Below are 13598 nucleotides of genomic sequence, written 5' to 3'. Positions count from 1 at the left end.
CCCACAAAGTAAGTTCGCTGACAAACGTTTGCGGAGATTAGTGAAGCGAGTTGGGTTCGATCGATATGAGGTTTCCTAATGCTCTTAAGACGTGGACGTGGGACCCCTTTTGTTTGGGCAAGTGTTAGAATGTTTTTCTTCTTATCTAGCTTCAATCCAAACAAAAACTGAATTATTTAGAATCGACAAAATGCGGAAGCAAAACCGTAACGAACGTGCTGCCCAAAATTGATTCGTCCACTAGAGGGCCATAGAAGGAAAGAAAGCATCCTACCCGAAAAACTGGAATCAAATAAGCAAATTATGCAAATCTGCAAACCGCCACACTCTGCCGCAACTTGTTGATTTTCGCTCCGGGCCAAAGTAGTATATCGAAAGAACAAGTTTGCATCGTCCGGATTTAATCCTAGTTCAACTTTTGATGGTTTTGCGGTCAGAAAGTTGAGGGAAAAAGATCAATTTGCATAACGAGGTGCAAAATCTTGCCTTTTTTCCCGACCTGCTTTCTGAAGGTTCTTGAAAAAGTGGTTAAACGGAACATTTTTCTTCCTTTCCCTGTGCTAAAGGGGGGAAAAGTGAACATGAAAGTCATGCTAGTAAAAGGAAGAATGGCGGCTATTTCGGGCGGGTTGCCGTGATTGTTGCAAACTGCAAGTCACGACTTGTGCACCTTTCGTGAAAGCCCGAAGAAGGGAAACGCTAAGAAGGGATGGATTCTTAGAAAATTATGACAGGATGTTTCATTCATCTTTGTACTACAATCAACTTAAATTTTATTTAAAAATGCTTTGATTTTCAAACTTTATTTATGATGCTGCACATGGTGCACATATTTTTTGAAATTTTATTACTTTTTTACTTTTCTATAGCCCTTTTGAATATTCTGAATGAATGGCATCTCAAATTTATCAAAACTTATGCAAATTTTTTTTTCAGCAAATCAACGTCAGGCCGTTGCAAATATTTTTTGAAGTTAATGTCGCTCGACTCTAGCCAAAGTAAAGAAGGGGGGGGGGAGGTTTTTAAAAGATCAAAGTATTGACGAAAATTATATTATTAAAACATTTTTAAACGACCTTGTTTTGGATCGCTAAATATGATTTTCAAAGCCGGAAAATGCATTTCAAATTGTTTTCAATTGAATAGACTTCTATTCTCATATAAATTTTGAATTTTTTCGAAAAAATATTGTTTTGCCCCCTGATTTTTCGGGGGAAGAAAGAGGGCTACATAAACTTTGAGAAATATTTGCAAAGTCCTCAACAAATGTTCATATCCCATAATCCATAAAGTGCACATTGAATTGTACCGTCAATTTTCCAAAACCGGGAATTCTCGTTTCCCTGGATTTTTTTATTAAGCCTGGTTAGAGCGTCCAGCAGATTTTTGAAATTTCATATATCATTTCTCTATGGACAGCTGCCAAATTTGTATGGGAATTTATATGGACAAACTAATGATGCAAAATGGCTGCTATGAGCATACCGAAGTCACCAACAAATTTTAAGCCGGATTAAAAATACAAAAATTATAATTCAAAAAAAGATCAATTTCGTAGAGTACCGTAAACCGGGGTGACTTTGATAGGATTTCAATTTGTTTTTAGAATATTTTCCAACAGGCAAGGTTTTTCTCAAGATTATTATTTTTAAAACATGTACTGGGGTAGGCCACACAAAGTCCATGCACTATTTTGGAAAAAAAGTTTTTTCAATAGTGTTTAGAAAAATAGTTACGTTAAAAATTCTTGGTTTTAATTCCGGGGTGACTTTGATAGTCATAGTTTTTCTTGTTAAAATCATATTTAAGATGTTCAAACTTTATTTGTACGTTAAATGTACCATCACTAAGGTAGCTGATATAGTTTGTAAGAAAAAAAATCAATGTTTATATTAAGTTAACTAAGTTTATAAGCTTTTTAACAAAATACATATAAATTTTAGGTAAAATTGTTAAAAAGTCGGAATTTTGCCTGAAATTTGTTAAAAATAGTTTTGTTTATAAAATTATCGATTTATATTGCATTTTAAACTGAATTCGAAGCACGAATCACAAGTTTTCTCATTTTACATGAAATTTGTTCAACTGAATTTGTCTATAAATATGGAGATTTTTTTTAATTGTGTTTCAAAAACACATATTATTTATTATTTACAAACTTATTTAACCTTCTCCTAGTGGAAAATTGTCCAAAGAATCCGAAAATGCATTCCGTTTTCCGATTAAAAATCATGTTCATTGAGAAAATCATGACACTTTGAGAAGTTTAAAATAATGACTTTCATCCACATTTTCTTAACTATAGTTAACTAACTTTATAAACTTTTCAAAAATTTATGAAAAGTTCTTCATGAGGTACTTTGAACACTTCTCTACCACGGTCAGTATTTTTCTGAACCATTCCTTACGTATTTTAATTGTACTCTTCATTTTGAGGAAAAATCGCAAACCTATCAAAGTCACCCCGTTTTACGGTACTGCTGTTTTTTTTAATACCACCGCAATTTTTTTTGTATTATAATAAAACCTTTAAACAAGGAAAGTGTTATGTCTTTGAAAATGTCTAATAATAAAAAAAATAAATACGATACCTAGTCAATCAGCCATTCCACGTCAAACAGGAAGTCTCCAAATCAAAAGTGCTCCGATTTGGCTCAAATTTGGAGTGGGGGTTCTTTGGCCCAAATAATTAGACCCGTATTTTTTTGTTTGGCGATTAGGGTGGTCCTATCCGAAATAGGGTGATCCAAAAAATTGCGTTTTTCGTCGATTTTCGCAAAAACCACATTTTTTTTTGTTTGGCGATTAGGGTGGTCCTATCCGAAATAGGGTGATCCAAAAAATTGCGTTTTTCGTCGATTTTCGCAAAAACCACATTTTTCAAAAAAATCGTATCTCCGGAACGGCTGAACCAATTTTGGAGCGCCACAATTCGAAAGAAAGGTTATAAGTTGGGCTTTTGAGGAAAAATATGTTGAGGTCCAAAAAAACTAGCTGAATATTTGAAAAGGTCCCATGAAAATTTCATTTGCCGATTTCAAGGTCTCGGGACCAAAGAGCCTATGTCTGAAAATGTTTTTCCCTGATTCCTTGTAATATTTTCCATAACATATCAAAAAATTGCGAATATCCATTAACACGTTTCAGAGATATGATTTTTTGAACATAAAAACTGGGTTTTTCGACGCGCCGCGCGCAAAAACTGAAAAATGACGAAAACGGGTAAAAATCAACTTTTTTCACTAAAACTGCGATAACTTAAAAATTTCAGCAATGACGTATACATGTTAGGGTACCAAAAGTTGCGTCTTTTAATTATGAAAATTTTGGTACCCTAACATGTATAGGTCATCGCTGAAATTTTCAAGTTATCGCAGTTTTAGTGAAAAAAGTTGATTTTTACCCGTTTTCGTCATTTTTCAGTTTTTGCGCGCGGCGCGTCGAAAAACCCAGTTTATATGTTCAAAAAATCATATCTCCGAAACGTGTTAATGGATATTCGCAATTTTTTGATATGTTATGGAAAATATTACAAGGAATCAAGGAAAAATATTTTCAGACATAGGCTCTTTGATCCCGAGACCTTGAAATCGGCAAATGAAATTTGCAAAGGACCTTTTCAAATATTCAGCTAATTTTTTTGGACCTCAACATGTTTTTCCTCGAAAGCCCTACTTATAACCTTTCTTTCGAATTGTGGCGCTCCAAAATTGGTTCAGCCGTTCCGGAGATATGATTTTTTGAAAAATGTGGTTTTTGCGAAAATCGACGAAAAACGCAATTTTTTGGATCACCCTATTTCGGATAGGACCACCCTAATCGCCAAACAAAAAATACGGGTCTAATTATTTGGGCCAAAGAACCCCCACTCCAAATTTGAGCCAAATAGGAGATCTTTTGATTTGGAGACTTCCTGTTTGACGTGGAATGGCTGCAATGTTAATCTTGTATCCGTTTAGAATTTAAATCATGATTGTTCATGATGCCAGCACCTGTAGAATAATAATTATTCATAAACATTTATTTGGATTTAAAAATAATTTCAAAATAACGGAAACAAAACAACCTATTTTTAATAAAACATAGCACACACAGAAAATATTGAACGTTGACCTTCTACGGATCTGTACACTGAAATTTTATCATTTATGAAATAACTCAAAAAATCAACAAATATTTAAGAAGTCGAACTTTTTTTGGAAGATCTGCTCATTTTTAAGGAATGGAAATCTTCTCAAACAATTGTTTGGAAGTTATTCTGTTTATTTTTAAAAAAAAAGATCTAACTGACAGAAAAAAATCAGATCTGTTTGTAAGAAAATATTTTTTCAAGAGTGTTTTAGAAGTTTATAATAAAAATTATTTGTTTCATTTTTTCACAATCGACCTTTTGTCCATTTTCGTCTCATGTTTTTTGACCTTTTGTCACACATCCGATAAAATGATACCATTTTTGAAAACAATCGATTCACTTTAAAAGTCAATCCTTTTCCAAATTTTCAGCAAGAAATATGCTGTAACTCCATTTCTTTCCTCACCCTTCAAGTGGAGCAAAATAGGGTTGGTCATCTCGATGACCCATCACTAAACGAGCTGACGCGAGGTGCGAAAGGATTTTGTGCCCCATTGAGGCCTGAAGGTCCACTCCCCCATCAGAAAGAACCATCGGTTGCAGCAGCCATCACCATTAACCACGTGGTGTGTGTGCGAACCAAAAAGGTTGGATCATAAGCCGCAAACGTGATGGATCACACACGGACGCTAAGCAATGGACGCTGTTGTCGGGTTGTGGTGGGATCAATCGACCGGAAGTGCTGCCATGTCACGCGGTTCAACGAGAAGGACCTCCCCGCCCTTTGGCGTTGGCCCTCACATGTTTGGTTCAATCATTTCCCTGGAAAACTCGGAACATGCCGTCTCATCCAAATTGAGGCTTGGGAAGAATTCACTTAGAAATTATCCACGTGGCTTGTTAGTTTTATTCTGAAAAACTCTCGATTGAACCCTTTTTCCGTCGAATTCAGTGGCGCACGAAATCAACTGAATTATTCATGGGAAAGCCTTCGAACAAGTTTTGTTGTGCTTATTGCAGCTCTTCACTTCATGCGTGGCTAAATTTGAAAGAATGGTTTCAAGTTCACTCTAGCGTCAACATTCAAATTTATTTTCACTTCATAGTTTAGAAGAAAAAAATTTAATGAACACCTCATTTAATCACATGTTAAAATAGAAGTAAACAACCTACATCCAATTTAAAGTTTATCCATCTAAATTCATTATTTCCAGTAATCAGTTTCCGCTAACAGTTTCGCTCTAGGCCTTTGTTGTTCTAATATATCGTTGTTCTGGCCGGATGTTTAAGGAGTGTTGTGTTCCTCATCATTGTTGTAGATCCTTCTAAAAGATTTCAATATGCTTTCCGTCGCCGCTGGCTACAGTGGCCTATGTGGTTAGGGTGGTTCATTTTTTAGCTTTGTTTTTTTTAAGAAGCTATATTGTGGCATAGAATTTCTTGCCAAGCTTGTTCTAACTGAAATAAAAACAGTTTTTTTCTGCAATCACCCTATTGTGCAACCAAAACGATTTCCGACATTGTCGGGTGCCATCACCATAACATTACCGTTGCCGTCACTCCAAACTTCACTCCTCGTTCCCAAAGTGCTTGGGCCGATACAATGGAGATTGGTGGTGGGTGGTGATCCAAAAGTATGCTTTTCCATAGAGACCATCCCCATATCGGAATGCTTCCTGGGAGCGTCGTAAAATTAATTTTATTGTTAGAGGGCCCCTTTCCTTCAAGGACAATGGCAGTTTGTGGCCATCCTGGACGGTGGGTGATTGCATTGACCTCTTCGTTGACGACACATTCCAGCGGCAGGTCATCCTGGAGACGGCAGAATCTTCGTCTGATGGCGTTGGCGACGGGTTTAATGGACCGTTTATGAATATTGCCGAGATAAAATTTGATGGGATGCTTTTTGGCGAGTCCTGCCACACTTGATTTTTGTCTCAAAAAGTTTGCGATTTTCCGCTGAAAGGGTGATAAATTTCCAGACTTAAGGCACTCACACATGGATTAGTCTAATGAAAAAGTCCAGACGATCAAAGATGTTTGGAAATCACTTTGCAGGAAATCTGCAGACAGCGACAAAATTGCGAATTCCTGCACCGGCATACACTGACTGCTGCAGGGAAGGGGGAGACATCAAAGTTGCTAGTTGAAGTCGATGATGGAAAATCTTTTTTTTTTTTTCCTTTTAACGAAAGCAGCAGCAGCAGCTGTGTCGAGTCGGTGTGCGTGACATGTTTGCGAATGAGATTTCCCCTCCCTGGAAAGATTTTTCAACGTTGTTGGTTCTGACTTGAAAGTCCTTCCTAGATCGCAAAATCATCTTTCTATCGTTAATATTCCCTTCAAGCAGCGTGGAGGACAGTGTAGTGAGGATCTTAAAATGTTGAGCTTTTTATGAGAATTAAGAAATAATTATTAGAGTGGCTGCTCCCAGCGCTGTTTGTGGATTGCACTTTCTTTGAAAAGAAAAATCCAATATATCAACAACTTTTTTTGTACATTTTCAAAAATAAGGCTTGATGATCATTTGAATATTTCACGAATGTTTCTTTCATTTTTTTTCATTTTTTGAGAAGATTTACCCAATTCAATTATCTGGATAAGTCATATTTTTGAAAATGTTTTTGACTGAATCAAGGATTCCTTTGAAAGCAATTTCAATAATCTGATATTTTAGGAATCATAATCAGGCTCCATTTTTTAAAATAGGCCATTTTAAACATCAAATTTCCTTTAAAATTAAATTTAATGAAGCATTTCAATCTTTGAAATTCAAGTGACCACCCTGTCTAATTGCCACTGATAAATGCGTTCGCATTCATCTTGGTGACGCTTTCACTTCTCTATGAACCCACTTTAGCTCGGGCAAGACACGGACTCCCAAACTAGGTTACATCTCTCAATCTCCCAGCGCCAGGAGATCAGACCGCAGCGCATTTGTAACGTTCCAACTATTCATCACACTTTTTCAATTGCAAAACCACACCAGAGCGCCAAAGTCCATCTCGGCCTGGGTCACAACCACCCTCCCACAGGAAGTGTAGAGTGATTTATTCTTGCGGGGTTGGGTCGTCATCATCATCATTCTGAGCTGGTGGAATCCAAACTTCTCGCCGCTGGGACGACGTCTAGCAGATCCTCGTGCCTGTCTGAACGCCAGGATGTGGCAACTTTTCTCGGTTATAACCGTTACAACAACAACCGCCGCCATGCGTGACCGGAAGCCCAAAGTTTCACATAAATTTGAGAGGGGGCTCAAAGCTCGAAAAAGCTCCCTCGAGGTGGACCAATCATCCGTGGCCTTTTTTTTTGGTCGTTGGTGACAATCGTCGAAATACCCTCTTCTCCAGGGAGGACATCAGTTCGCGATGATTTATGCGTTGTAAAACAGCTTTTGTTCTCTTTTTTTTTAACTGGAATCTGGGTCCAGCTGGCTTTTGTTTCGGCCCGGATTTGCAGCAGATTTAACTTGTCTCGCAGTCTGTTCTTTGAAAGAGACAACACTGATGGGAACACATCATGATGTGCCCCTGAAGTTGATGGAAACGCAGTGATTTATGGACTCTCCCGGGAAGGGCGATAAGAGAGATCTCATTTATCGATGGATATAGGAAAACGTGACAGCCGGTAATCGTTGTCATCGCAGGGTTTTTCATTGGAAATCTGCTGTTTTTTTGTGTAAGTCCAGATGATACACGGCTGATAAATTGATCAGCTGTCAAAATGAAATGAGTTGTTTTTTGAATGAATATGATTGTGTTCCTCAATACCCAATATTGCCCTATGAACTTATTTGAATACCTGCACAGCTTAAAAAGTAGTAATCCAGCTGCGTGTAAAAGGCCTGGGTGTAAAATAAATATTGCATTATGTTATGCAATTTTATGTGATTTTACACCCTGAAATATGTAGCCCATCAGTATGGGAATCTTACCTGACCGAAATGTCAAGCTCATATAGGCGTTTATCCTTACAACTTTTCATCGGTCTGATGGCCGAGTGGGCTAAGGCGCCAGTCCTGGGTTTGAATCCCGTCGTCCCAAAAAAATGAAAAGTTGTCAAATCGTTGGTGCTCACCCCTAGAATGATAGGTTAGGATGTCAGGAACAATGTTTTCATACAACAAAAAAATCCCAAAAATTGTTTACAACTCGCGCGCGGAGTTCGAATGAAAATTGTGCATTTTTCGAGTATTTTTCAGAAATGCGCGTAACAATCATATTAAAGTCATTCAAATTTGGTCGCCTTGGGCTTCAAGTTATAGTTTAATGTCCCCTGAATAAATTTCTGTACAGACATAGTCCATAAAGGCTTGTGTTTGGGCATGGCAGGGCGTTTTAGTGAACAAAAATTGTATTTTTAGTTAAAAAAATTTCAAAAATCACTCCTCAAAACGAGCCAACAAATTTTGCAGCCAAAATTAATGCATTTAGCTTATATGAAATTTTACGGAGATGATTTTGCTTTTTTTAACATTCAATTTTGGCCACGCAAATCCGAGATATTTGCATTTTAGTGAAATGAAATGTGACGAATTTTCAAAATTTTTAGTATGTAAGCGTTTTTATCATAAAACATTGGCTATTAAGATTACAAACGGGAAAGCATATTTTTCGGATTTTTTTTGCGCGCTCAAAACCGATATTTTTAATAACATTTCATGAAAAACATGAGATTTTCTGAATGCATTAGTTCTGGCTGCAAAATTTAGTTGGCTCGTTTTGGGGATTGATTTTTGAAATTTTTTAGCAAAAAAATACAATTTTTGCTCTCTAAACGCCCTAAAACATGCTTTCATGGACTATGTCTGTACAGAAATTTGTTCAGAAAACTTTGAACTATAACTTGAAGCCCAAGGCGACCAAATTTGAATGACTTTAGTATGATTGTTACGCGTATTTCAGGAAAATACTCGAAAAATGCACTTTTTTCATTCGAGCTCCGCGCGCGAGTTGTTAACCATTTTTGGGATTTTTTTATTATATGAAAACATTGTTCCTGACATCCTTACCTATCATTCTAGGGGTGAGCACCAAAGATTTGACAACTTTTAATTTTTTTTTGAGACGCCCTAATGTGCATGCAGTGTGTTTGTATTTTGACGAAGGTGATGTGCATGCTTTTGCATGCAATTTTACCATCGGTTTTTTGCTGTGTGAGCCGTAATTCAATTTTGGTGGATTTATTTGAAACATTTCATCGGTACGTATATTTATGCCATGTCAGTGAAAAGTTTGGCGAAGATTGACACTTCTTCGCCGAATTTCAGTCTGACATGTGATATTTAATTTGTGCGATGATTTTTTTACAAAAATCCTCCAAAATAAAATGTTTAAGAACATGACTCTGAAATTGTTCGTATCAATCCAAAGATTACCAAAATCCTTGTGACAATTTTATTTTTTTACAAACTTTGCAGAATTTTTTTGCTTGTATATTCAAAGAAAAAATAACGATATTGATAATGAAGTGTCTTTATTCATTTTTTGAGCCGCAGATTTAAATTTTTCTCTAAGTCACGTATCTTTAAACTAACAATAAATGAGCTGAACTGAATAAAGTTGTTTTTAAACGTACTGTCAAAAGATATCAAAATATCAATGAATATCAATGAATATTATTCATTGATATTTTGATATCTTTTGACAGTACGTTTTAAAACAACTTTATCCAGTTCAATGAATATTATTCATTGATATTTTGATATCTTTTGACAGTACGTTTTAAAACGACTTTATCCTGTTCAATGAATATTATTCATTGATATTTTGATATCTTTTGACAGTACGTTTTAAAACAACTTTATTCAGTTCAGATCATTTATTGTTAGTTTTAAGATACGTGACTTACAGAAAAATTTAAATCTGCGGCTCAAAAATGAATAAAAACACTTCCAAAAATTTAAAAACTATTTTTTCCACAAAAATTTAAACAATTACTTAGTAAAACATGTTTCTATAAAATATAATTTCATTTTTATGATAATACAATCACTGATAAACCATAGTGCTCCCTCAAAAAAATAATTTAAAAAAGCCCTTCTTCAAGACCTCATAGGATTTTCTCTTTAGCCCCCTCTTGTAATAGCACGACATCAGAATAGATTTGTGAACAAGCATAATTGCCTTTATGCTCCTGCCTAATACCTAATACAAGCAGGTTGCTAGATATGCAACAGCCAGTTTGGACAGTGATTAGCACTAATGGATGAAACTACTTTCCCAAGTACACATTTATTAGGACAAAACAAGATTAGACTGTTGAATTAGATTCAAGAACAACGGCGTGTTTATTTCTTCGTGAGTTTGAAACAGGCTCAACTCTTTGCTCAAGGCCAAAATTTAATTTAATTTTTTTTTCATTCTGTCGCAAACTTTTTCGACACCAACTTTGTCTTGATTTGTTGATTTTTTATTTGCCACCGGTCAAGTCTGACGTCACCATTCAATTTGTGTTCGAGGAAGCAAATAACTTTTCAAATTATTCTCGCATTCAAAGAAAGTTCCTGTCAATGCAAGGAGCAACTGTGAAATCCTCTACATTTTTTAGCTCAATTCCACGCAGCACTGACAGCATTTGAAGTTACGTTTTTATGATGCCAGAAAAAAATCTTTTTGAATATTTTTTGCTGTAAAAATTTGAAAAAATATTTTAAAAAAACATTTTTTTCTAAAAATAAGTTTTTTACAGTTCATCCAGCTTCAAGGTAACTTCCAGCACTTTCCGGTGATTATTTGCTATTCATGTTTTATTTTTTACTCCAGGCAGTTTTTTTTTGTACGCGGCAGCAACCATCTGGTAGCCAGTTCGGAGAAGAAACTTTGTTTCCACTCACGGCTGGACTCAAAACTTTCCTTCCACCGTTGTCGGTTGTTCTTTCCAGAGCGAATACCGGGTTTCCGTGGAAATATGCCTGCCATTTTGACTATTTTCGCTGCCGGGGAAAGCTGTTGTTTACCACGAGATTGAACAAGTGTTTGCCAAGTGTTTCTTCAAAGATACTTTTCATATTTAAAAAAAATGAGGAGATGCCTACGATTTTTTCAAAGTAGATGCTCAGAAGAAAAAGCTTCTTTAAGTTCAATTAGACGCAATTGTGAATTCATGAAAATAAAATATTCAATTCAGCATTTCAAAAACATCCCAGGATTTTTACACTACTTACCCGAGCTGAACCCTTTCGGGATGTTTTATGTTTTGCAAGCACGTACTAGCATGCTGCTGCTACTCCGATGTAAAGCCAACCCTTTTTTGCCGTTTGCAGATCATTTTTTATTCTTGGTTATTTAAACACAGGGACGTTCGAAGCACTTCGAGAAAGATGCGTTCTTTTCAAATACCTTTAAGATACCTTTTCTCCAACTTTACTTTGATAGTGAATTTATTCTGGTTCAAAAAAAAAAAAAAGCTTCAATATATGTCTGAAACTTTCAACAATTTAACAACAATTTCAACAATAAGTTGAACAAATTTCAATATTTTATTCTGAGATAAAGAGTTAATTAAAAAATAAATTTAATCTCAAAATTTCAATAGCACAATTATAGTATAACTTAAGACCCGAAGTTTGTAAATGCAACTTCGGAAAAAATCTCAAGAATAATGTTCAACAATAACATTAACAACAATAACAATTAAGATAGATTAAGATAGATAGATAGATAGATGGATAGATAGAAAGATAGATAGATAGATAGATAGATAGATAGATAGATAGATAGATAGATAGATAGATAGATAAATAGATAGATAGATAGATAGATAGATTGACTACAACAGATGAATTCACCCTGAGTAATTGAGATAAAATTTGTTTAGCCAAAACCGAGAAAATTATTGGTTAACATTCCCGCACAAACATTTACCCAGAGTTGTACACTTGAAAATTTAGGAGGAATATTTGAATTACAAAGTTCATTGTTCAAATGTATTTATAGCGCTTTTTATTTTGGCAATTATAAAAAAGGCTGCAACCATCGGATGAGGAAGTAAAATGTCGGTCCCGGCCTTGGTTGTTAGGCCGTTAAGTCATTCCAGGTGTAGGAGTCGTCTCCATGCCATAAGTACAAACAACACACCAAACCAAGCCTACTCCGGTGAAATCGCTGGCGGCGGTTGGACTCGCAATCCAAAGGTCGTCAGTTCAAACACTGGGGTGGAAGGTTCCTTGGAGTAGAAAGAGGTTTGGGTGCTCTCCCCATTCAAGCCTTCGGACTCCTAGGTTCGAGCAAAAACTTGCAATAGAGACCACAAAAGACCCAGGGGTCGTTAATGTGGATGGTTTGATTTTTTTTGAGAAAAGGCTATGGATTGCGGGAAAAAATTTAATGATGGTTTTCTGACTTCAAATATTTAAAAAAAATTAAAAAAATCCCATGTTTCCACTTTATAACGCTCCTGACTGTCCCCGAGCTTCGCAGCGTGTGCACCGTAATAAATCAAAAGAATGTTATTTGTGCATTTTCCAGCCGGCCAGCTGCATAAACAAGCAGCAACCAACCTCGATGTTTCCTCCTAGTACATCCTCATCGCCACCGTCGTCCAAGCTAGAACCTTTGTAATGGTCCACCAAATCAGAACCACCAACCTCCGGAACAAAAAAATGCTCCTACAACGTCCTCATCCTTTTGGCTCGTTTGTTTTAATAAACATTAGAAGCAAGCTTCGCCCTACTGAATAAATAGCCAACTTCCAGCATGCAAAAAGTGGTACAATCCTGGTTCGTGACCTGAATGTCACGCTACCGAGGGCCAAGTGTGCACTTCCGGGGGTGTGAGATGCACCGGAAGTAACCAACCAGCCAGCCAGCCTGCGTCGAGCAGCATTCTGCCATTGTTGTGGCAAGTGGGAAAACATTTCTGTCAGTCACTTTCGGCGCTGTAAAACGCGCGCTGTAACGTCCCCTTCCTTCGAGGGTTGGTTGCAGCTTGCAGCATTCAAACAAGCTGGGAACGAGCTCCCTTGACGAGAGCTTTCAGAGCTATTCACACGGGCGACATTAATTTAGCACCAGATGGAAAGTTCAGGCTATATTGCATTTCTGTGGAAACTACATCCTTCCTGATCTTTAGAGAGATTTCCACGGAAACCAGCTTGTTTCGCGAGATGCGCTGATTATGAGGCAACACCCCCAACTAATTAAACTGCTTATTAGCTTTTTCAACTTCAAGGACTGTTGCTGCATACAGTAAATAAAGTACGGTGCCAACTCGTCGCGAAACACGTGCAAATCTTTGCCTAGCACATCCAGACTTCTCGGAGATCTTTCCTTGAAGATGAGCAAAAAGGTGTCTTCCTGCATCAAAGTTTCATCATTTTCTCACATCCTAATCCGCTTACTCCTTCGTGGCTGAGCACAGCCGCGTAAGCTGTAGCATCCCACGAGCGTTGGCAAAAGACCATCCAGAATGAAATTGTTTTAATAATAAATCATGGGAGCAATTTTCACAAAACGCCCACCCCAACCGTTTCATAGCCGACCACGGTGTACGCTTGCTGGCGAATGCTCTTGGGAGGTAAACTTTCC

The sequence above is a fragment of the Culex quinquefasciatus genome, chromosome 2 (assembly GCF_015732765.1).
Source record: "Culex quinquefasciatus strain JHB chromosome 2, VPISU_Cqui_1.0_pri_paternal, whole genome shotgun sequence".
Lineage (NCBI taxonomy): Eukaryota > Metazoa > Arthropoda > Insecta > Diptera > Culicidae > Culex > Culex quinquefasciatus.
Note: the sequence above shows the minus strand (reverse complement) of the source record.